We start from the raw sequence: 20928 nt of genomic DNA, 5'->3' as shown, positions 1-20928 counted from the left end.
CCTTTTTTTTAAAACAATACTAATTTGCCACGTGAAGATTACAAATAAGTAAATTAAGTAATTAATTTTTAAAAAGTGAAGGGACAAAAAATTCCTGCTAAAAATTGATAAATACTGAGTTTTTCAGGACTCGTAAAACAAAATATTACAGTGCCACTTTAATTAAGCGACTTCAAATTAACGTAAGCCTCATCTCCATTGTTCTGGAATGCAATATAATTTTCATAACAATGGCGTTTACTTTTAACGCACTTTCGTTTTTCAATAAACAGTGAATGTATCCTTTCACACACTTAAAATATAAATGCATAAATCACACTATTGTCATTCCAGAGTAGTAAACGTCTCGTAACTTTACCATTTGTCTAAAATGTAATCAAACTCTTCTTTTCCTTGTCGTTATGAATCTCTTCTCTTATAGCAACAGATTTTTGCATTTTTCCTCAGCCTTTTCAAATGACCCCTAAACGTCGGCCAAGTCAGTAATCATTTGATTTCTCGCCCACGATTTCACACTCCGATCCTTTGGCCTTGTAGTTTAAACTGCATATGGCGTAATAAAATATTTTCGTCTCATTTTTAATGACCTTCAATAATTTTTAAAACATATCCCCTTATTTTAGTGACATTCAAATTACATCACCTCCGTATTGTTTAGCATGCGCATGAAGATAACTTGGCAAATCAAGAATATCTTGGAAACGATTAGAGTGAATTTTTTTTTCACCTTAAAACATGCCCTAACCCTACAAAAGAAATGGATACACAAAGATAACGGAGTTACGCAGCCAATTGTTAACTCAATTTTTTGTTATCTCCTTGCAGGAAGACATTGCGAATCCTGAAGATTGAACTTTATTAACATCAATCTCCATGACTCAAGCAAGCAATTATACCACAAACATTTTTTGAAAAGGTAAATGCGTTTTTACATTCCTTAAATAAAGTAATTCCACCTACTCGCTCTTATGATTCTGCCTAATTTAAACTTCAAACAGAAAATTTCAAGCAGAATACAACCAGTGGAAAATCAAGACTCGAAAAGCCAAGTAGTAGGATTCAGACTGTAAGTACAACATCCTATCGATCGCTACATCAGATTATTTTGTTAAAGTCTATCCCTAAATCGTTTCTGCCTTTTAATTTTTTCCTTTAATTACAACACCTGTTGACTACGACCTTTTTAAAAAACGTTCAAATTTTCCGTTCGATTTTCTTTTCATTTTTTACGATAACGTTTAAAATAATGTTTTTTATAATAAAGGTTCCGTATTTTAAAATATTAAAGAAATTGAAATAAACTATTCTTTCAAGTAAACGCCCAAAACTAAAATTAAACATTGGATAGATAGTACAACGCACATTATGAAATACAATTTAGCAAGTAACACCTGTAAAATAAACTTGAAATATTGAACACAACTGTTAGATTTTAAAGACAAGACAATTACAGCTCACTCTCCCATTCCCCACCACACTCTGCTCAGTTCTCTGACCCTCCCCACCCCCTGCCATTCCTCCCCTCCCCTCCCCTAACCCTAATAAACAACACATTCCCTAACAGTGCTACGTAGAAAAACGAGAACGTTTATTTTAATCTCTCGACAAATAAGTAATAGCAACTCGGTGTAAAAGAGAATTTTGAGAACAGTTTTCCCTTCAAGAAATATGTATTTAAATGAACGCCAGTCAATTCATTAATTTACATGAAAGTCATCATGTTTTCATGAGGGCATGTACTTCTAATGGACCCTGACCACTCCCTCCTTGCACAGCAGCTTTATCTTTTGTATATGAGACCATTACATTTCCATTTTCTCTAAATCCCTTGATTCCTCTTTTCTTTGGTTAGAATACTTTAGTTTTCATGTAATTCCTGATACTTAAGATATCTAAATCATAAAAATAAGATATAATACATTCAAACCTACCAATGATCAAAAGACAAGCAAACTCAATATTTTAAAAAGACACGTTGTTTTCATTTAAATGCATTCTCATTAGTCCAACTTTTTAGTAAGAGTCGCAGTATATTTTCCTGCATAAATAATTTTTTATGGTAACTAAAATGATTTTATGGAAACGCTTCCCTCTCAGCAACCTTAAAAAGTAATTTTTAAATACAAAATAGCTTTAATCCGTTTTTGTCTCTTAAACGTATATGTCTACCACTAGTGAAAAATGTGCTTTACCTTCATTTTATTTGAAATACTCTTTTTCTATAGTGAACACCAACACATCTTTTTTTTTTTTTAGATCTTCATTTCATTATATGTAGCCACAGTAGTCAGACAATTTTTTTTAAGTTTGCAACGAACGAGTAAGGGAAAGGAGAGAGAACAAACCATTTATGATAGTTGTTCCTAGGTATCTTTTATCCTTTTAATTTTTTTTTTGTTTTCGTTTAAGATTTTGATAGCAAGCTAATCAAATTGGATATCAGCTGCTCTATGACCTGACAGACTAGAACTCTCCATACCGCGATAAGCATACATCTAAGAAACGAGTCTTTGATCCAGGTGTCTAGGGGCTTGATTGAACAAAAGGCGACATTTGACTACAGAGAGGTAACCTGGTAAAAACAAAGTGATTCAGTGATCATCAGTTCTCGTCCATTTCATGCATACCCATCAATTCCCGCTCATTCCTGTGCATATTCATGCATTGATGCATATTCATCAATTTTCATACATTCATTGTTTCAGCTCATTTTGTACATATCAAGCAATTCCAGTCCACTTCATGCGTATTCATCAATTCCTTTCCATTTCAGGCATATTTAACGATTTCTGCTCATTTCATGCATATTCATCGATCTTCATGCATATTCATCAATTTCTGCTCATTTCATGCATATTGAACGATTCATGCATATTCATCAATTTCTGCTCATTCATGCATATTCATAAATTTCTGCTCATTTCATGCATATTCATTGCTTTTCATGCATATTGAATAATTTGATGCATATTCATATATTCAACCTACTCATTTCATGTATATTCATCAATTTCTGCTCATTTATGCATATTCATAAATTCCTACTCATTTGATGCATATTCATCAATTCCTGTTCATTTCTTAAATATTGAACGATTTCATGCATATTGAACGATTTCATGCATATTCATTGCTTTTCATGCATATTGAATAATTTGATGCATATTCATATATTCAACCTGCTCATTTCATGCATATTCATCAATTTCTGTTCATTCATGCATATTCATAAATTCCTACTCATTTCATGCATATTAATTGCTTTTCATGCATATCCATAAATTCCTACTCATTTCATGCATATTAATTGCTTTTCATGCATATTTGAACAAAAACATGCATATTCATCCGATTCCTGCTCATTTCATGCATATTCATCGATCTTCATGAAGATTCATCGATTACTGCTCATTTCATGCATATTCATCAATTTCTGCATATTCATCAATTCCTGTTCATTTCAAGCATATTGAACGATTTCATGCATATTCATCAATTTCTGCTCATTTCATGCATATATTCATCAATTCCTTCCATTCGTGCCAATGCCTCATAAGCCTTAAGTCTGAAGTGAAAGGTTTTTTGCTTATTGAATAACCTTGCAATTTTTGTCAATGCTTTTAATATGATCACTCCAGCACAAATGTAACGAGAACAAATTACAAAAAAGAAACATCAGTCATAGGGAGTTTGAGCCTCTACAAAATATAAGTCTCTCACTTCTTAAGTTCACCATTTTATTCATAAAAATGTCAAACGTAAACTGTACAAGACCCTTCCAACTTCGCACATTCAGAAATGGCGAATGACAAGAATTCAAAACGAATTGTCGTCTTGAAAAGCTATTTATGGAAGAAAACTGCTTTTATTCTCAAACACTTACGCCTTAAATGTTAACAATGAAATCGAGAAGAGAATGTGTTGTCATTAACGTTTCCTTCAACTATCAATGATGATAAATCAGTTGATTTCACATAAAAAAGAAATGGAAGTCCAAATAACTCTAAAAGCTAAGGCGACAAGTGAAGTTCTTTTTTTTTTGCAGTCTTTTATTCGACCAGAAGACACAACAGATCTGTGTTCCCTTTTCAGTCCAGAAGTTGGGCGGTAGATCAGCAACGAAGTTTGTGGAATGACCTAAAAATACAAAGATACATTTTACAATTAACTCATCTACATCACTCTAACAATTTTGTTTCTTTCTAAAACTGTTAAGATATTACCCACCAAGAATGAGGGATTGAGGTAAAAATGATCACGAGTTCAATGCTAGCAAAATACCAGAAAGATTTGACCATATATCCTCAATTAAAGAAAGTCGGAGAACTGAGGACTCTACATGGATACACACTGACAGTTAACTCCAATTAGAACGCTTCCTCTCTCTTTACAAAACTACTTAAAACCTTAGTAAGTCAGCTTCCATTTTTTTCTATATTGAACGATTGACCTTGTCCTCTCATATTGATTTGAAAGATCTTGTGACCCACGACCATTTAGTCTTACCTCAAACATAGCTTTGTCTGCCTTCTTGATAACAGCAGTGCAGCATGCAATTTAGAAAGGATGCTTTCAGCGACCTCGTACACAATATCATCGCTTGTTTTACCGCTTCCTCCACACGCGGTTGCACCTCTAACACTGCACTTATCAGGGCATTAGTTTTCTTGAGTCTGCAAAAAAAAGAGCTCGTATTAGTTGATTATTTACGAAGGTATCGAGCCTATGTAATGACAAGTTGAAAACGCAGTGTTGATATGTTTAAGGTCCATGTTCACCCGAAAGACATTGCGTGCTTGTGTTGGTGGCCACCTGACTTTGTCAACCCAATGGATGGTTTTCACTCACGTGATGAGAAGGCCATGTTGGTGCACAAAACAATAGAAAATTATTACTTCTGTTTTGCATTATAAGAGAGTCGCATTCCCAAATGACTTTTTTCTCTATTGTTCTGTGTACCAACATGGCTGCTGTGACGTCAGGTGAAAATCATCTATTAATACAAATTTTAGTAGTCCGTTACCTCTCTCACCTGCAAAGCAATGTTTGCGTTGTTATGCATTCCAAATATCTCTGGCTCGTCAACAATTGGTAGATTATCAACACAATCCCTGTAGTAGGAGGGAAATCGTACCTAGAAACAGCATACAACAAGGATTAAACAGAACTTCACCCTACTATTTTCCATTATCAAGAAGTAATTTCTCCTCACTGTTAAACAGTTTTTTGACTGTACCAACTGAGAGATTATAAACACTAGAATGCTTTATTGTGGTGATGATTTTGTTCGAAAATGGTCACCAAGTAAATTACTTGGCGGCATTCAAGCAGCCCCTTGTTACCTTGTCACCTTGTCACATTCAAACATTCTTAATATGAGCTATAGTGACAGGCAAATTAGGAGTTAATTGTAAAGGAGAAAATATTAAAAGTCAGGGCTATTTTTGAGAAAAAAGGAAAGCAACTTGTAAAAGTTTGATCAAGTAAGGGAAGTGAAAGCCGTTCGCTGATTGGGCTTAAAGAGACAGAAGTTACAGGAGAAGATTAGGAGGAAGTGTACAAACATCGATTAAATCCTACAATACAAAGTGCACCTAACCCCAAAATATTTTTTTCGCTAAAATGATTCTTTGCACCTGTTTGAGACGCATTCCGGCCATTTTTCCTTTTTTCTACCAATCCTGCCATTTCATAGCCTTCGAAAGTTGCGAAAATCCGAGCATGTTTTGTTCACGACCGAGTCAGACGGGTATGGGTCTATTCCTGATTGGACATCACAATCTACTTTGCATGCATTTTTACAAAGAGTTAATGCAATGTAAATCAGTTTGTGACGTCAAATCAGGAATAGACCCACTCCCCTTCTGACTCGGTCGTGAACAAAAGATGCTTGGATTTCCGCAACTTTCGAAGCCTACAAAATGAAAGGATTTGTTAGAAAAATGCGTCTCGAACAGGTGCAAAGATTCGTTTTAGCGACAGAAATATTTTGGGGATAAAGGAACTTTAAGGTGGACTCTCCTTAGAAACAAATTCACATTTTTCATAAGCTTGCAGGCTTTTTCAGAATACAGGCTGCAGTTTTAAGCCTTATAGTTTGGTGAACGGAAAATTTGATACAATTTAGGTTCTCACCTGAGCTAGAAAACTCGTAACATCTTCAAGAATCACGGGCGAGAAGAATCTTCTAAGAATGGTTGTAAGGCACCCCTGATCCAAGCATCAGTAACTAGTCCTCCATATGTGATCTGTGAAAATCAAACTAAGAATAAATATGTGAAAACCCTGAGTTCCAGCTCTTAACCATTCAAGTAATATCTCGCTTAGTGCTTGATCTGCTATTACTGAAAAATATCAGTTATAGTTGTAAAACAGTCTTAAAGCTTGTCCAACCTTTCTTGACTTCATCCATACTGCAAGCAGTCTCTTACTTTTTCTTTTTTGACCGTCTCGCAAGGAAGCGATCCTTGCGACGTTTTTCACGTGTTCACTCACACACCTTGCGAGGATCGCCTTCTTACTTCGCTGTAAAAGGGGAAAACGAGACTGATGTTGCATTCTCGTGATGCCATGACCTTCTTAAAACGTCTTCTCCCCAAACGAAGCATCTACGATATTCAAGAATCCGTTGTCACCCTTATAGAAACTCCAACAGTTATCTTCTCCCCAAATATAATAGACCCTTCTCCAAAAATGGCGGCAACGCGATTTGAATGAAAAAACCAGATACCAGAATAGAAAGAGCACTTTAGTTTAGTAACCCTGCAAAGTTTCAGCGTATAAGGTGTTGTTATATCAGCTGAAAAAAATTAAGTTGAAACCCCCAGTCATACAAACGTCTGTAAATTTTTCATTTTTCAACTTACATTTTTCTCGGCTGTATAACACTGTAATACCCACGTGAAACTTTGCAGGGTTTACTAAAGTAAAGGCGTTTTATCTAGTGCTGCTATACGTTTTTAATTTCAACTTATTTGAATTTCGGCCGCCATTTTGGAGAAGGGATCCCCCTGTCCAAAGCAAAAGAAAGATGTTCAAACTAGTTTCAAAACAACTTTAAGGGAAATGACGTATAGAAGGATTGCCCCTACAACACCGTTTCACGTAACGGAAAAGTTATGGTATCATATGAAAACACCAATTTTGGCTAAACAGACGTTATAGGTTACCATAGCGACCAATGAGCCATCCAATACACTCTTTATTCTGTCTTCAAAACGATGACATCAAAAACAAAACGGTGACTCCCAAATTTGTTATTGGGGAGTGATGACCACGCAAGGAGAAATCATCTGAGAAGTTAATAAAATTCTCTGGAGTGGATTCAGAGCCACCTTAAAATTTTTCAAATTGTGAAGGTAGCTGTAAATCCCCTCCAGAGAATATTTTTAACTTTGCATTTTTATCTTAGCAACTTCCCAGCAAAAAAAAATTGGGAGTTTTGAGATCTAAGAACTTACAGACAAGAAATAGGGTGTATTTAGATGACTCTTTTTGTTGCCATGGTAACATATACGTCACGTTTCTAACGTATCTTGTTAAGCAATTATTGGTGATTTATATGGTACCATAAATATTTCCGTTACGTGAATCAGTTTGTGTAGAATCAATCTAAATGGTCCAGTTCCTGAAGTGCTGAAACTGGTGAGCCTCCTTAAGGTGGGCTTAGTACAGTTTTCCAAAGAAAAAGATCAAGATTTTGAAATCTGTGAAATTAAAGCAACAGGATGTGTCTTCTGAAGTGTTAGTCTCCTGCAAATTGAGGTAAAAGTAATTTACCTAAGAACTAAATGCAAATCAGGGGAAAATGCTAAATATAGTGACTGAGCGCTCCACAGGGGGGACTGGGAAACTAGGCATTTCAAAGGCCTTTTTCTCAAAACCTAGCCGTACGACCCAGGGTTAAATTGTACCGCTAGTTTTAGAGAAAAATTCCTTTGAACTGTCTAGTTTCCAGTCCCCCCTTCAGGAGCTCGGTCACTTGTATTTAGCCACTTTTTCCATGATTTACATTTATTTATTTATAAAGCTAAATTACGTTTGTTCATATATTGGAGTGAGATAACACTTACAGAAGAGAAACCTGTTGCTTTAATTCACAGATTTCAACTATCTGGATTATCTTTCTTTGGAAAAAATGTAGCAAGCTATCTTCTACAGCTGTGATGAAACCACGTTATATTTTGAGAACACTTATTAGACGGGTATCTATCTACCTTTAAGGGATCACGTAACAGTTTTATTGTTATGGTACCATACAAAACACCAGTTATGCTTAACAAAATGCGCCCCTACATGACCACATAGCCTAGACATGAAAGCTCTCCAAAAATGCTTGGTGCCATCGATTTGTTATGCGACAATAGTAATTAGCAATTCTGAGATAGAATACTAACACTGGAAAGTTGTTTAATAATAAAAGGAATGGAGCAGTCAGAGATACCCTTAACTTTTTCAAATGGACTATTCCGCTCGGTCTAAAAATAACTTTCATGGAACAAAGGACCATATACCAAGGGCTGTGACCTGCGAGCCTGTCACCCTCTTCTGTCCCCTCAACACTCGCACCTTGTTTGGAGATTTGATACACTAGGCATGAATTACGTTAACCAACACGTTTTCTATTGCCTAGATTCCAGTACGAAGATGTAAACATACTATTGTGTTTTTGTGCACGGTTCAAGGCCAGAAAACGAGATCAAAAAATACTAAAACAACGGAAATTTGTAGAGTTCATGAACCATTTCTCATCAACTATGCGTAGAGGTAACCGCACACTTATTTTCTCCTCAAGACATAGTTGCAAACTGTCATTTTTTTAGAACAAACCTTCATATGGCCAGTGATAAAGGTCAGAGCATCCCAACAAGCAATCTGTCCTTTGCTAAGAAGAAAAATCTTTGTATTGTCCAGAGCGCTTGTCGATCCGATTAAGTTGAAATATAACTGTTTAATGAACATACAAAGAACAACAGATCAGTTGATCAGCATGCGATTGTTCGGGGGCCAAAATCTGTAAGTAATAATAAATCAATGAAATTAATAAGGATAATAATAATAATAATAATGACTAATAATAATGTAACAACAACAACAAGAATATATTGCGCTAATAACTGCGAGGAAACAGTTTTACACTTAACAGGAACCCTCCACTCTTACCAGCAGAATAAGTTTAAACGAAGGACATTATGTTTGCAAATTACTTGTCGAAATGTGTTTATATCAATAACTGGAAAGGAAGAAATTTAAAATCGCATATTTTTACTTTCAAAAGTTCGTGGGCGCAGCAACTTGACTAAAGTGGACGTGTTACGGTTGCCCTATTGTTCTAATACAAAGAGCTTTTAACAATTGGGCACCGTAACAGTCACAATCTATTAAAGATGGCGGCGTACCGCGAAATTTGAAAACAAAAATAGGCGATTTACTAAACAGTTATTTATTTCAGATACAAACACTTCTTTGAAAATACTTTAAATAATAATAAAATAGATTTATATAGCGCCATATCCTAACTGCTCTATGGCGCTTTACAATAAAAAACCAGGCTGTCTCATATGAATGGGCAGAGCATTCCACAACCGTGGGGCAGCCACTGCGAAAGCTCTGTCACCATAAGACTTTTGAATAGACCTTGGGACAACCAGAAGAGACTGATTGGATGACCTGAGACTACGACTGGGGATATATGGTGTTAGCAAATCACTAATATAAGAAGGGGCTAAATTATTCAGAGATTTAAAAACCAACAACAAGATCTTAAAAACAATGCGATGCTCCACTGGTAACCAATGGAGCTCAGAAAGTAATGGTAAAGTATGACCAAATTTAGGATAACGCTTAACAAGACGAGCGGCGCAGTTCTGTACAGACTGTAGCCTCTGAATCTGGTATTTTGGTAGTCCGTATAAAAGGGCATTCCCATTGTCTAACCTGCAAGTTATAAAAGCATGTATAAGCGCTATTGTAGACTCCGCTGACAGATAGTTCCTAATTTTGGCTATCCTCCTTAGATGGTAAAAAGCCGATTTGCATATAGCACTAATATGTTTCTCAAACGTTAAACCATTGTCAAAAACTACACCCAAATTACGAGCTGATGCTGATGACTGTACTACGGAACAACCAATTGTGAGAGAAGATAACACGGGACGAGGCCGATACTGAGAACTAATAACAAGTAGCTCCGATTTGTCGCCGTTAAGCTTAAGCTTATTACAGCACATCCAGTTGTCTATCTCACAAGCACAGGCTTCAACTTGAGAAACTGCTAAAGCTTCCGCATCACCACCCCGGAATCGAAGGACAAGTACAACTGGGTATCATCGGCATAAAAGTGATAACCCATGTTGTACCTTCCAACAATATCCCCGAGTGGCGAAGTGTACAGCAAGTAGAGTATGGGACCTAAAACAGACCCCTGAGGAACCCCGCATGCCAATGGGCGATGTGTAGACCTCTCCCCCCTAATACTGACGAACTGGTAACGATTGCAAAGATAGGAGGTGAACCAAGAAAGCGCAGAGCCAGTGATACCAAACCGAGTAGCAAGCACATACGCTTTCTTATCTGTTGGAGTGCATACTCTCCTGAAATTGTTGAGAAAGTACTTATTAAGTGGACAACTAAATGAACGAAAAAGAAGAGGTTCCAGTACAATGTGCCAAGGAGCTGAACACTACACACCAACATGCACAAACATCTTATTGTCTCAAAGATATTTTCTAATTCTTTTCATCAAATGATTTAATATACCAGGAAAAGTATACTTGAGTGTATTAACCACAGCGGAAATTTGTTCCTTTGAATTAACCACAAAAAACGCTCTGCTGCAAAGTGGGCCTTAAACGCTCAACTCTTACCTTGATGTTCCAACCCAGTAGAACAAAACATCTTTCTTTCCTGAACTGATATATGGAAGAAGCAAAATGCCCAAAGCTAATTTTACGCATGTCTCACCAACACCTGTGAAACACAAACAAGAAAAAGGTGAGCACACCAGTTTACGAGTACATGAATAAAGCACTATTAAGTCTTAACCGAATCAAACCCAGGTTAACTTAAACATAACGCGCGGGGTTTGGGGGGGGGGGGGGGCAGGGAAGGGGGTGTCAAAAATGTGTTTTTCGGGAATAAATGTAGAATTTCCTCCTGTGCTCGAGCTTGGAAAAACGCTGTTTCCCCTAGCATTTTTTGTCGTAAAAACTAGTATCCTTTTAAAAAAATTCTGAAAGAAGTTAAAATGGGCCATTTCCGCATCACTGTTTGTCTCAGTTTTCGAAGTGAGGTCTTGATGCTCGACTATTGAAAGGGGAATGAGTTTGATTTAATGGCATACAAACGTGCAACTCATTTCATTTGCATGGTTCCACACCCAAACTCACTTTGAAAGCGAGGCATGCAGCACTCCGGAAATGGGCTTTGGGGGCGAGCATGTGTGCGCGAGGAGAGATTGGGGAGGAGGGGGGTCTCTTCGGGCCAGTCTTTTTCTCATGTTCTTTCTTCTCTCCCAACATTTTGTCTCTTTTCGCAGCCTGAAACCTCTGGAAAATGCCTATAACAGATAGAAATCTCCGGCACGGATAGGAGGAACGAGGAACATGTAGCATAAGAACAACCAAAAAAGAAAGAAACTTACTAGTGATTCTAAATGTGTCAGCACTGAGTTCACCAAAAGCTCTTTCAACTTTTTGCTCTGAGTCCCTTAGGTGACTCAGTTGTCACTCCAACACTGTTCTGCAGACTTAGTTGGCATAGAACTCAGACACAGCAGAAGTCTTCGAGTACGTCCACTTCGATTCCCGGCTGGAAAGGTAACTGATGAGAATTTCCATGGCTAACAGCCAGGAAGCGGCAAGATGGAAATTCCTGAAAACGAAATGTAAAGAAATGAAAACCACAAAAAAATACCCATTGCCTCTGTTCTCATCAAAGAGTTTCAGTCTTGACCGACGTACAATGATACAATGATACAATGATTTGCTATTTGTCTCTCCCCACGGGGCTTTCAGACTAATTTTACATTACTTTTGTGGGGGACTTTAGGCAGACTGCTTGTTACCCAGTTTACAATTAATTTTTATGGAAGTGAAAGATGCCCCCATCCAGCTAGGTTAGACCACAACACGGGGACTACGTCCCCTACTCTTATCGAACAGTGAGTGGGTTCTTTAACGTCCCATACTATTTAATTTCCAACAAGGGTTATGAGACGGGACCTCTGGTTTACAGTCCTTATGCGAGAAGACTTGAAAGTCTAACCGTCTAATGTAATTCTCCTCAGTTATTTTAAGACCCTGAGTGTTGGTCCCGCATGACAGCCCGATGCTCAACCAACTGAGCCACCGGTGCGCGGTACACAAGCTAAAAAAAAAAAAAAAAATTATGCATGAGCCATGTATAAAATGAATGGCTTGTGCTACAGACAGTTAGAGAGAGAGAAAATCATGGAGCCTTTTAAAACGCAATGAAAAGTTAAATGTTGCAATTCCTTTGGGGGTCTTCTACCAGCAAGGAATAGTTTACACAAGAGCTCTACAAACGGTTGCCCTCTTACTTGCCTTCCTTCTCACCAAAATTAAGCAGTTAAGGTAAATTTGACACAAAAAAAAATGACAGTTGACAAGCATGTCAATCACTAACGAAAGATCAAAAGTAGACACCAAGGTCAGGCTAACAAAAGCATGTGAACCCAAAATTTTCATATTTTTTTTTTTGCTTTTGCGAAAGAGATTAGTGTCTAAATGAAAAGAGTTTGTCAGCTTCTGTTTGGCATGTGTCGCCCTTGCCAACCCCACTTTAAAAACCCCTGGCAAAACCGTTGTTTAACACGAACTCTAACTTGAGCAAAGCAAAATAAAAACAAATACCAAAAACTCATTTTGTTTGCCACTTATTTTGCAGTTTTTACTAGGGGTGAGAGGGACCTGTCACGAAATTTGGAGGCAGTACCTCACTGTTGTTCGCAGCAGTACCTTTCCAAGCGCAAATTTAAATTTTAGACTACACCTTTCCTCAATCAAATTGCAGTCTTACAGGCCATCACGAAAAATTCTCCTCTTACTTTCTAATAGTCACGCAATGCTACTTCTGTTTACGACCAAATCCTACTGCGTAGCAAACTCAGAGGGTGCATTTTGTAACCAAACTAACGGTTTGTTAGGACATCGAGAAGATTGCTGCGTGATGACCTAAGACTGGTTGAAATTTGACCAGTCAATAAAGAAACATCCCTAATCCTCAAGGCTTTACTTAAGACGGTTTACTTAAGTTAGGAGGCAGTGTGGCTGAGTGGTTATGGCGCTTGCCTGAGATCCGGAGAGATCCCGGGTTGACCCCGCTCTGACCACTCGTTGAATTTGTTCGTGGTATAGTCTCTGGTTCCAACTTCCGGTCGCACTTTTGTTCTGTTCTGTCGTTTCGTTGTGTTTCATTGGCCCTGAAAAGCCCCCTATGGGCAGCGGTCAATTAAATATATGTATTGTATTGTATTGTATTAAGTCTCACCTTTCACTGTAGCTCATTCCTTGGGCGAATCTCAGGAAGGAGTACATGAAGTCCGACTCAGGTCAATAACATGAACACAAGAGGCGTGGTGATGGTCCCACATAAGCATAAAGTGATTAGAGAGCTCTTTGATACAAGCCTATAGAAACAACGGTAGACAGTTAATAAGCCAATCAAAGGCAAGTGCATCCACCTGCCACAGAGCGCGGGGGACAATACGCTGTTGTGACGTAAGGTAGCATGCGGTATGTTCAACTTTCAACTAACCATTTTTTTTTTCAATAAACCACTTTTCAACTTTTTAACTAGCCCACTGAGTGTTGAAAGGCAAAAACCAAACAAAGCCTGTACAAGACTGCGGATAAGTCTTGAGAATAAGACAAAGAGATGAAGATTAGGGAAGGGAGGATAAAAAAACTGTCTTCCTTCTTCTCCAGACCCTTAAATATTGCTCTCTGGTGTTATTAATATGGTTCAAACCAGTTCAACGCTTCCAAGTGCTGCTCTTATTAGAAGGATCGGCACCACAACGTTGTGTGTCATGTATTAGCAATATTGTGGTACCAAATGAAACACGAATCATTGCTGAGCAAGATACAGTCATTGTTGTGACGTAATATGTCACTGTGGCAATGGGAAAGCCCCTGTAAAAACACCCTTTATTTTGCTTTAGTAGCTTATATCTCAAAAACGAACAAGGTGACCCCCATTTTAATTAGCCCTGTGAATTAGCACGGTAAAAAATAAATAGGAAATGTACCGTCGCAGTTATCGGTTTAAGACACAAGCGACAGTAACATTACCTTCTCTTCTATGAAAGCCTTCACAAACACCACGCTCTGAAAACTTGTCAGACACTCGCCAAAACTGACTTGCAGACCTTCAACTTCCTCAGCTGCTTCTGTACTTTCTCTTGTTCTCTTGTACGGCCATCACCTAAGCTTTCAGAGAGTAATGAAGGGTTTGGGCAAACCTACAAGATCAAAAACAGAGAATAGGTCATTTATAGACGTCCCTCATGCTCTGCCCCAAGTGGTACAGTATTTCAATGCCTTTCCCATATCTTGTAAAAAGTGCTCATCTTAGTCATCTCCCTTTTTTACTTCTATTCATGTCAGCTAGTGTTTTGCAACCACTTTGAAATAGAGCCAGAATTGTCATATAATTTTCCGAAACTGAAAGAGGGCAAGCAATACCCCCTTCCCTGGCTCATCTAACCCCCTTTTTTAACCCAAACAAGCACAAATAACCCACCGTCTCATCATTGTTTGGAAAACATGATAAAACTCAATTCACAAGAAAGAGTAATTTTTTTTCTTAAATAACATTGAGTTAAACATTATTTCAACAATTTTTGTCTGGGATTGGAGGTTATTTTCCAGGCTATTTTGCAGATCAGGGGCCGGTTGTTCAAAAGCCAATTAACTCTAATCCCAGATTAAAAATTAACCAAGGAGTTTATTTCTTTGCTCCCAAATGCTGTTCGACTCTGATATTCGGCAAAACTTTACATTAGAATAAGTTAACCTTGAAAAACAAAGAGAAGCGAAAGAAACTGTCACCAAAAATTTGAAAACATGAAACAAAAGTTTACGCTAATCCTGGATTAAGTTAATCAGTTTTCGAACAACGGGCCCAGGTAAAGTAACGGAGTATAGGCCACTTTAAATATATTAAAATTCAGCTTGAAAGAGAAGTTTAGAGGACAAAGACAAAGGAAAGTGGATGATATGCTAATGATCTTTCACATTCATTGCAACTTGTTTCTATTGTTTTTGTCCTCTCTGCTTGACTATCAAGCTGAATATTGATATTTCGAAAATGGCCTATTTCAGACAACTTTAATGAAGACTATGAGGGTGGGATCCCTTCATTACTGAAACAAAATCCTCCAAAACAGCAGCAAGAACAACAATAGCCATTACCAAAAACAAACACATGAACAACATACCTCTATCAATCCTATCTTAACAATGACAGGCTCGCTGACTATTTCCTTTTTCAAGCCAGCGGAAGCTAGTCCTAAAGGAAAAAGGCACAACTTTAGAATAACAAAGAAACCGATAAAATGCTAAAATACAGATGCAGCATTGGTCAATCAGACACAGACAATGACATTACCCAAACACAGCACGAGAAAGCCCTGACATGCAAAAAACTGCCTGTTTTGTCTACTTTCAATTCTTGGTTTACACTCATGTGATTAGGCGGCCATGTTGGTGTACTAAACAAAAGCAAAATGTCGCTCGCATTTTGCATAATAGTAGAGCCAAATTCCCAAAAGACATTTTTGTTATTGTTCTGTACATCAACATGGCTGCCGTGAAGTCTGGTGCAAGCCAAGGATTGCTCCAAAGAAAGGCACTAAGAGTGAGGTGCATCAGTTTTTAAAGATAATGAAGAACAGAAATATCAAATAGACGTTTCCTTGAAATGTGATTTGAGACCCTTTTAAGCACACTTGTGTAATAACACTTGAGTTTCAATCGAGTATCGTGAAACCAAAAGCAAAGTAATTGCTTTGGCCAACAAAAAGGGCAGAGACCATCCAGTAAACCAATCAAAACTCGAAGTAATTACACGTAGCTGACACAAAGCACCGGAAAATGTGCACGCACGAGCCATGATGGGTTTTGGTTTCACTTATGATTGGTTGAAAAAAAGGCGTGAGAACCAATCACTGAGTCAAGTAGTGCAAAACCAAAGCAATTCCCTAATTACTTTCAGGGGTTTCAATAAGCACCGACGGCCGACGAAAAGCGTCGGCTGCATCGCTCAGAGAAGTCGGCTACTTTTTACCCTACATCGAATTAATTGAAGGATTCCTTCAAACCTGAAGTAAAATTCATTTTTGATCGACTTGAATTTACCTTTTTTAACCTCAATTTCAAAACAATTATCATATTTGATATTGCCATCTTTGAGCTACAGTGCACGGCTATAACTTTTTTCCGCATTTTTGCCTAGACCAACCGTCACATTTTTTACGTACTTGAATTACGTTTAGTTACGTCCCCAAACATATCAAGACGTTTAATGTAAAACAGGTCGTTATTGAGTAATCGTTGCATCAAGACTTGTTTTCCAAAAACAGTAAATTTTTCGTTAGTTTCATCGGTTAAGCCTTTCGTTTGTTCACATTAAAATGACATATTCTTATCGTTCGACAGAACTGATTTTTCATGTTGAGAAATGTTGAAATTCGCGCTTGAGAAAACGCGCAAAAAAGGTTTGCCGTTCCCGGGCAGCTTGAAATTGGTAGTAATGATGACATGAAGTTGTCGAAACATCATATAACGTTGAAAATCGTTAATTTTCCTTTTGAAATGGTTTTGCAAATCTTTCTTCGCTGGAAATTATCAAAAGAATGCGCTTAATTGCACACTCAGTGTCTCTGTTGATTAGAAATCTTCCTTCATCTTCAGTGCTGGAAATCACATTTCAGAGCTTCCAGATTTCACAATCGTCTGGGGGAGCATGCCCCCAGACCCCCCTAGACAAAGGGGCCTAACCGCCCCTTCTTGATACAGTCGGCTACTTGACTCAAACCAGCTGCCTACTTCAAATTTTATTGAAACCCCTGACTTTTGACACTCAATTAAAAACCACTCCAACTCAACGGTAACAGCAGTAAGTGATAAATGCCATCGCTTTCTAACATGTGTTCTTTTTCTCCCTGCTCTTGGAGCACTGGGTAATCTAACCATAACATCATTACATCCCTCTCTTCCTTGGATAAGGATTAACTAGAAATATTGCGTGGGGGTAAAGTCTCTTAAATAAAGAAACGAAGTTCTTTGAACGCACAGTTAAAGATTTTTAAGTTCAGTTCGACCTCAAAGCTCTTCAATCAGTCTCTTGGGTTTTGATATTATTGGGTTGGATCTTCCAGAAACTGACTGGGGCAACTTGTCTGGTTTCTCTTCACCGCTGTGATCAGTGGTAACAGGAACATCCTTCTGTAAATCAGACAGGACGGGTTCCTTGTGCGAACTGTAAGGCAAATAATGAAACATTGACGTGTTCCGTGTGATGGTGGCCTCACCAACCCTCTTAGCAGAGATCAATGAGCCTTTCTTATCTGCAACAACCAGAGGGTGTAGATTTAAGGGGGTTGAAAGCTTGTTGGTCTTGGTCTGTCTCACAAGAACGATGTCACCAACTTTGAGGCTTCTACCCCTCAAATACCCTAGATAGAACCCTGGTTGTAATCGTAGTCACCATCTTGCAATGCATAATGGAAGGTTAGGGTTCTGCCAGATGTGGCCAAGTGGCTTGTGATGTTAGGACTTGGAAGGGTGTGCCTCACATGTAAATGCGTTCTGTTTGCGAAGTCTCAACATTGCTGAGAATGCAGCTACCATATGCGATAGGTCAGTCACCTTGGGTGAGTATTGCACCAAGGCCAATTAACTAAGATCTTAGTGGTTTTGTCTGCCCAGAAGTAAGGCATTTCTATTTCTGAGAGGGCTTCCTTGACCTGCTTGCTGTGCGTCCCATGACCAGGTTGTTTGGCTTCTTGTCAGCCTGCGTAGACCCTCAGTCAATGTTGCAAATCCTTTGATGAATCGGGAACTGTATGGAGTCATGTTAAAAAATTAAGCGGAGTTCACTTTGGTTTCTGAGTTCGACTGCCTCTTGAGGCGCTTGCACTTTGATGTGGGCTGGGCCTATACCATCTTTGCAGATGTGGCATAAGAACCCAATGCTGAATTTGTTAAACTCACTTTTCTGTGGTTTGAGAATAAGGCCTGATTGGTGTAGTGTTTTGTAGTCGGCTCCTGTTTCCATAAGTTCGTAAGGGCCTGTTCACATGGAGGTGGGGGACCCCAGGTAGGTGAGGTACCCCACCTTCCCGTAGTTAAAAAAAGTGAGCCTTCACATGCAATATTAAAAGCCCGGGGTGACATTTTTAAATGTTCAAACTAAAGATAAATGCCCAAATAAACATCACACCAGTCAGGTGGGGTACCCCACCTTCAGCATTCATATGGAGAAAACTCACCCCACCTAAGCGAGTTACCTGGCCTAGTTGACCAGGCAACCTGCCTCACTGAGGTACCCCACCCCTCAGTTGAACACAATCAAGAAAAAAGGGAAATTGTATAGAGAGATTGGTTACCCCACCGAGGGGGGGTACCTCACCCACGCAGGGTCCCCAACCTCCATGTGAACAGGCCCTAAAAGATGTCTTGAACGACTGGACCTGCAGTATGTAGCTGAATAATTTGTATTTTTGTGCCATTCTTGCAACCAGTTGCATTGGCAAATCGATTGAAACTTTTGAGCCATATTTGCCAGCAATTTGTCATGGAACTGAATTCGCCATGCAGGTCAAATGGAGGAATTTGTTTGGTTGATCCTTGTCGCCAACGTAATAATACTTTTAATAACTCAACAGTAACAACAGTAAGAGATAAATCCCATTGCCCTCTAACGTCTGTGTTTGTTAGCTCCCTGCTCTTGGAGCACTCTAGGTAATCTAAACTTTATAGCATTACAACTTGTAAGTTTTATCAATAGTGCTCCTTTCCCAGTAATATTTAGGTGAGAAAAAAAGGAACCAGTCATCCAAGAACTATATATTCATGTCCTTATAAAATCACCGGCTCAAAAATAAAATGGGCTTTTTTTAACCAAGCTCAATCTAGCCAATTTAAAGACAAAGTACAAAATCTTTGAGAATTAGTTTCCAAGAAGCTGAAGTAAATGGCCTTCTTGATGAAGCCACATAAAACTTCAGAAAAGATAAAAAAAACATTAAAAGTGAAAAAAAATAGGAAGAATGTTTAAGAATTTTTAAGACCTTCAGGGTAGTTACCAGAGTTACAAAATCACGATCCACCTAGATTTAAGTGATTAAAAAAACAACTCAAACTGATTGAAACAAGTGCGAAAACATCACAGGCCTGGGAAGTAGACAGATAAGCCACGATCCTCAGAATACCCCTTCCTCCCTTTACAGAGCTAAGCTTACCGAGCCAAGTTGATGAACACCAAGTTGGTGAAATTTGTGAGAAGGATCTAAAGCCTCTTGTCCAGGTCATATGCCTTCTTGCTGTTTTCAATGCAGGAATTGAACAACTGCCAAGAACAAAAATATGTTTAAGTCAGAAAAAACAACGTTTGAAGTTTCTGTATGATACTCAGAAATGTGACCACTTGATTGACACTTCAGCAAATGCCAGGGACAAAGTATGATCACAAAAACAGTAGTACAAGAATACATAGAGTAATAAATAACTAAAAAGCCAAAAGAAAAAGCTCTCTATTGATTAAATCTTGTCTTTCTCCAACATAAAATATGATTGCAATAACACAACTGATAAGTACACAAATGTACAAAGAAACTACCGGTATGTTACTAATAAAACTTGCTTTAAGTGTTATATATTTCAGAGATGTCATCAATGATAACATAAAAGAATAAAGGTGAATAAAGAAAGAAGGGGAGACCATGGAAAGGTATATTTATGAGAAAAATATGATTGCTAGTACAGAGCCCTGAGAAGAATAAGGTTTTGTAGCAGAGATACGTGTATTAATTTCCAGTGGTCGATTTGGAGTCGGTGGATGAAATCCTAGTTTGACCATTTATTAAATGAAAGCTACTGAGCAGTACCTTCCTGTGGTGCTTTTCAATTTAATGTACAAGGCACTGGTAGTTCTAACTTTTGAGTCTGTGGGTGGAATCTTAAAGTGTGACCATTCAAATGAAAGTTACTGAAGAGTATGTTCCTGTGTTGCCAATTATATTCTAGAAAGATATTTGTTATTACCTGTTTGAAGTACTTGATACATGGAGTTGACTTCAGCCATGCTCGCTACTACATAGCACATGATCATGACAGTGGTACAGGATGGTACTTTTCATGCACAGTTGTGATCTTCTCCTCAGTCATTTCTGCCTCTTTTAACCACAAGTCATACTGATTACTCCTGAAGTGACTTGGAAACAAACCAATAATTTTTAATTACTAATATTTCCAAAATATCTATCTATCAAGGATTACTCTTTGGGTGAATTGTGAAACCAGTGCAAACATCTTTCAGATGGGGGTTCTGGAGAATGGATGGGTGGAAAAAAAGCTAAAAAATCAATATTAACTTCCAGGCCAAGTTCCTCTTAAGAAGCGTGGTTGGTGCTAACCATTGGTTAAGTAATTATCAAAATCTCTCAATTCACATGGTATTTAAAATGTTAAGCAATAAGCAAACTTTGAGCTACCTAGCCCTTGTTAACTAAAGGCAAATTGACCCCCCCACCTGGATTCAAAGGCTTTCCGAAAAGAAGGAGTTTCATTTGCTTTCACACCACTGCCCAAGGGAACGGCTCAGAGTCACCACTCAACCATGCAATTGGCAGTTGAGTACACTGTTAGCATGTCCTTTTAGAGTCTTTTCCATGTAGTCTTCAGT

General features: G+C 38.1%; 1 protein-coding gene and 1 long non-coding RNA gene across 2 annotated transcripts in view; one reads left to right on the top strand and one right to left on the bottom strand.

The window, feature by feature from the left end:
* Positions 1-20928, top strand: part of LOC138028300 (TNF receptor-associated factor 4-like) — a 230650-nt gene that overhangs the window by 173267 nt on the left and 36455 nt on the right. The gene's annotated exons all lie outside the window — the stretch shown is intronic.
* Positions 3782-5136, bottom strand: LOC138030189 (uncharacterized). Its single transcript, XR_011128044.1, has 3 exons — positions 5033-5136; positions 4507-4673; positions 3782-4137 (listed from the first exon to the last, which is right to left on the bottom strand). It is a non-coding gene; the product is annotated as an uncharacterized lncRNA (long non-coding RNA).

Source organism: Montipora capricornis, chromosome 13 (assembly GCF_036669925.1).
Source record: "Montipora capricornis isolate CH-2021 chromosome 13, ASM3666992v2, whole genome shotgun sequence".
Taxonomy (NCBI): Eukaryota; Metazoa; Cnidaria; class Anthozoa; order Scleractinia; family Acroporidae; genus Montipora; species Montipora capricornis.
The sequence above is the reverse complement of the archived record's forward strand: the minus strand, read 5'-3'. Positions and strand labels throughout refer to the sequence as shown.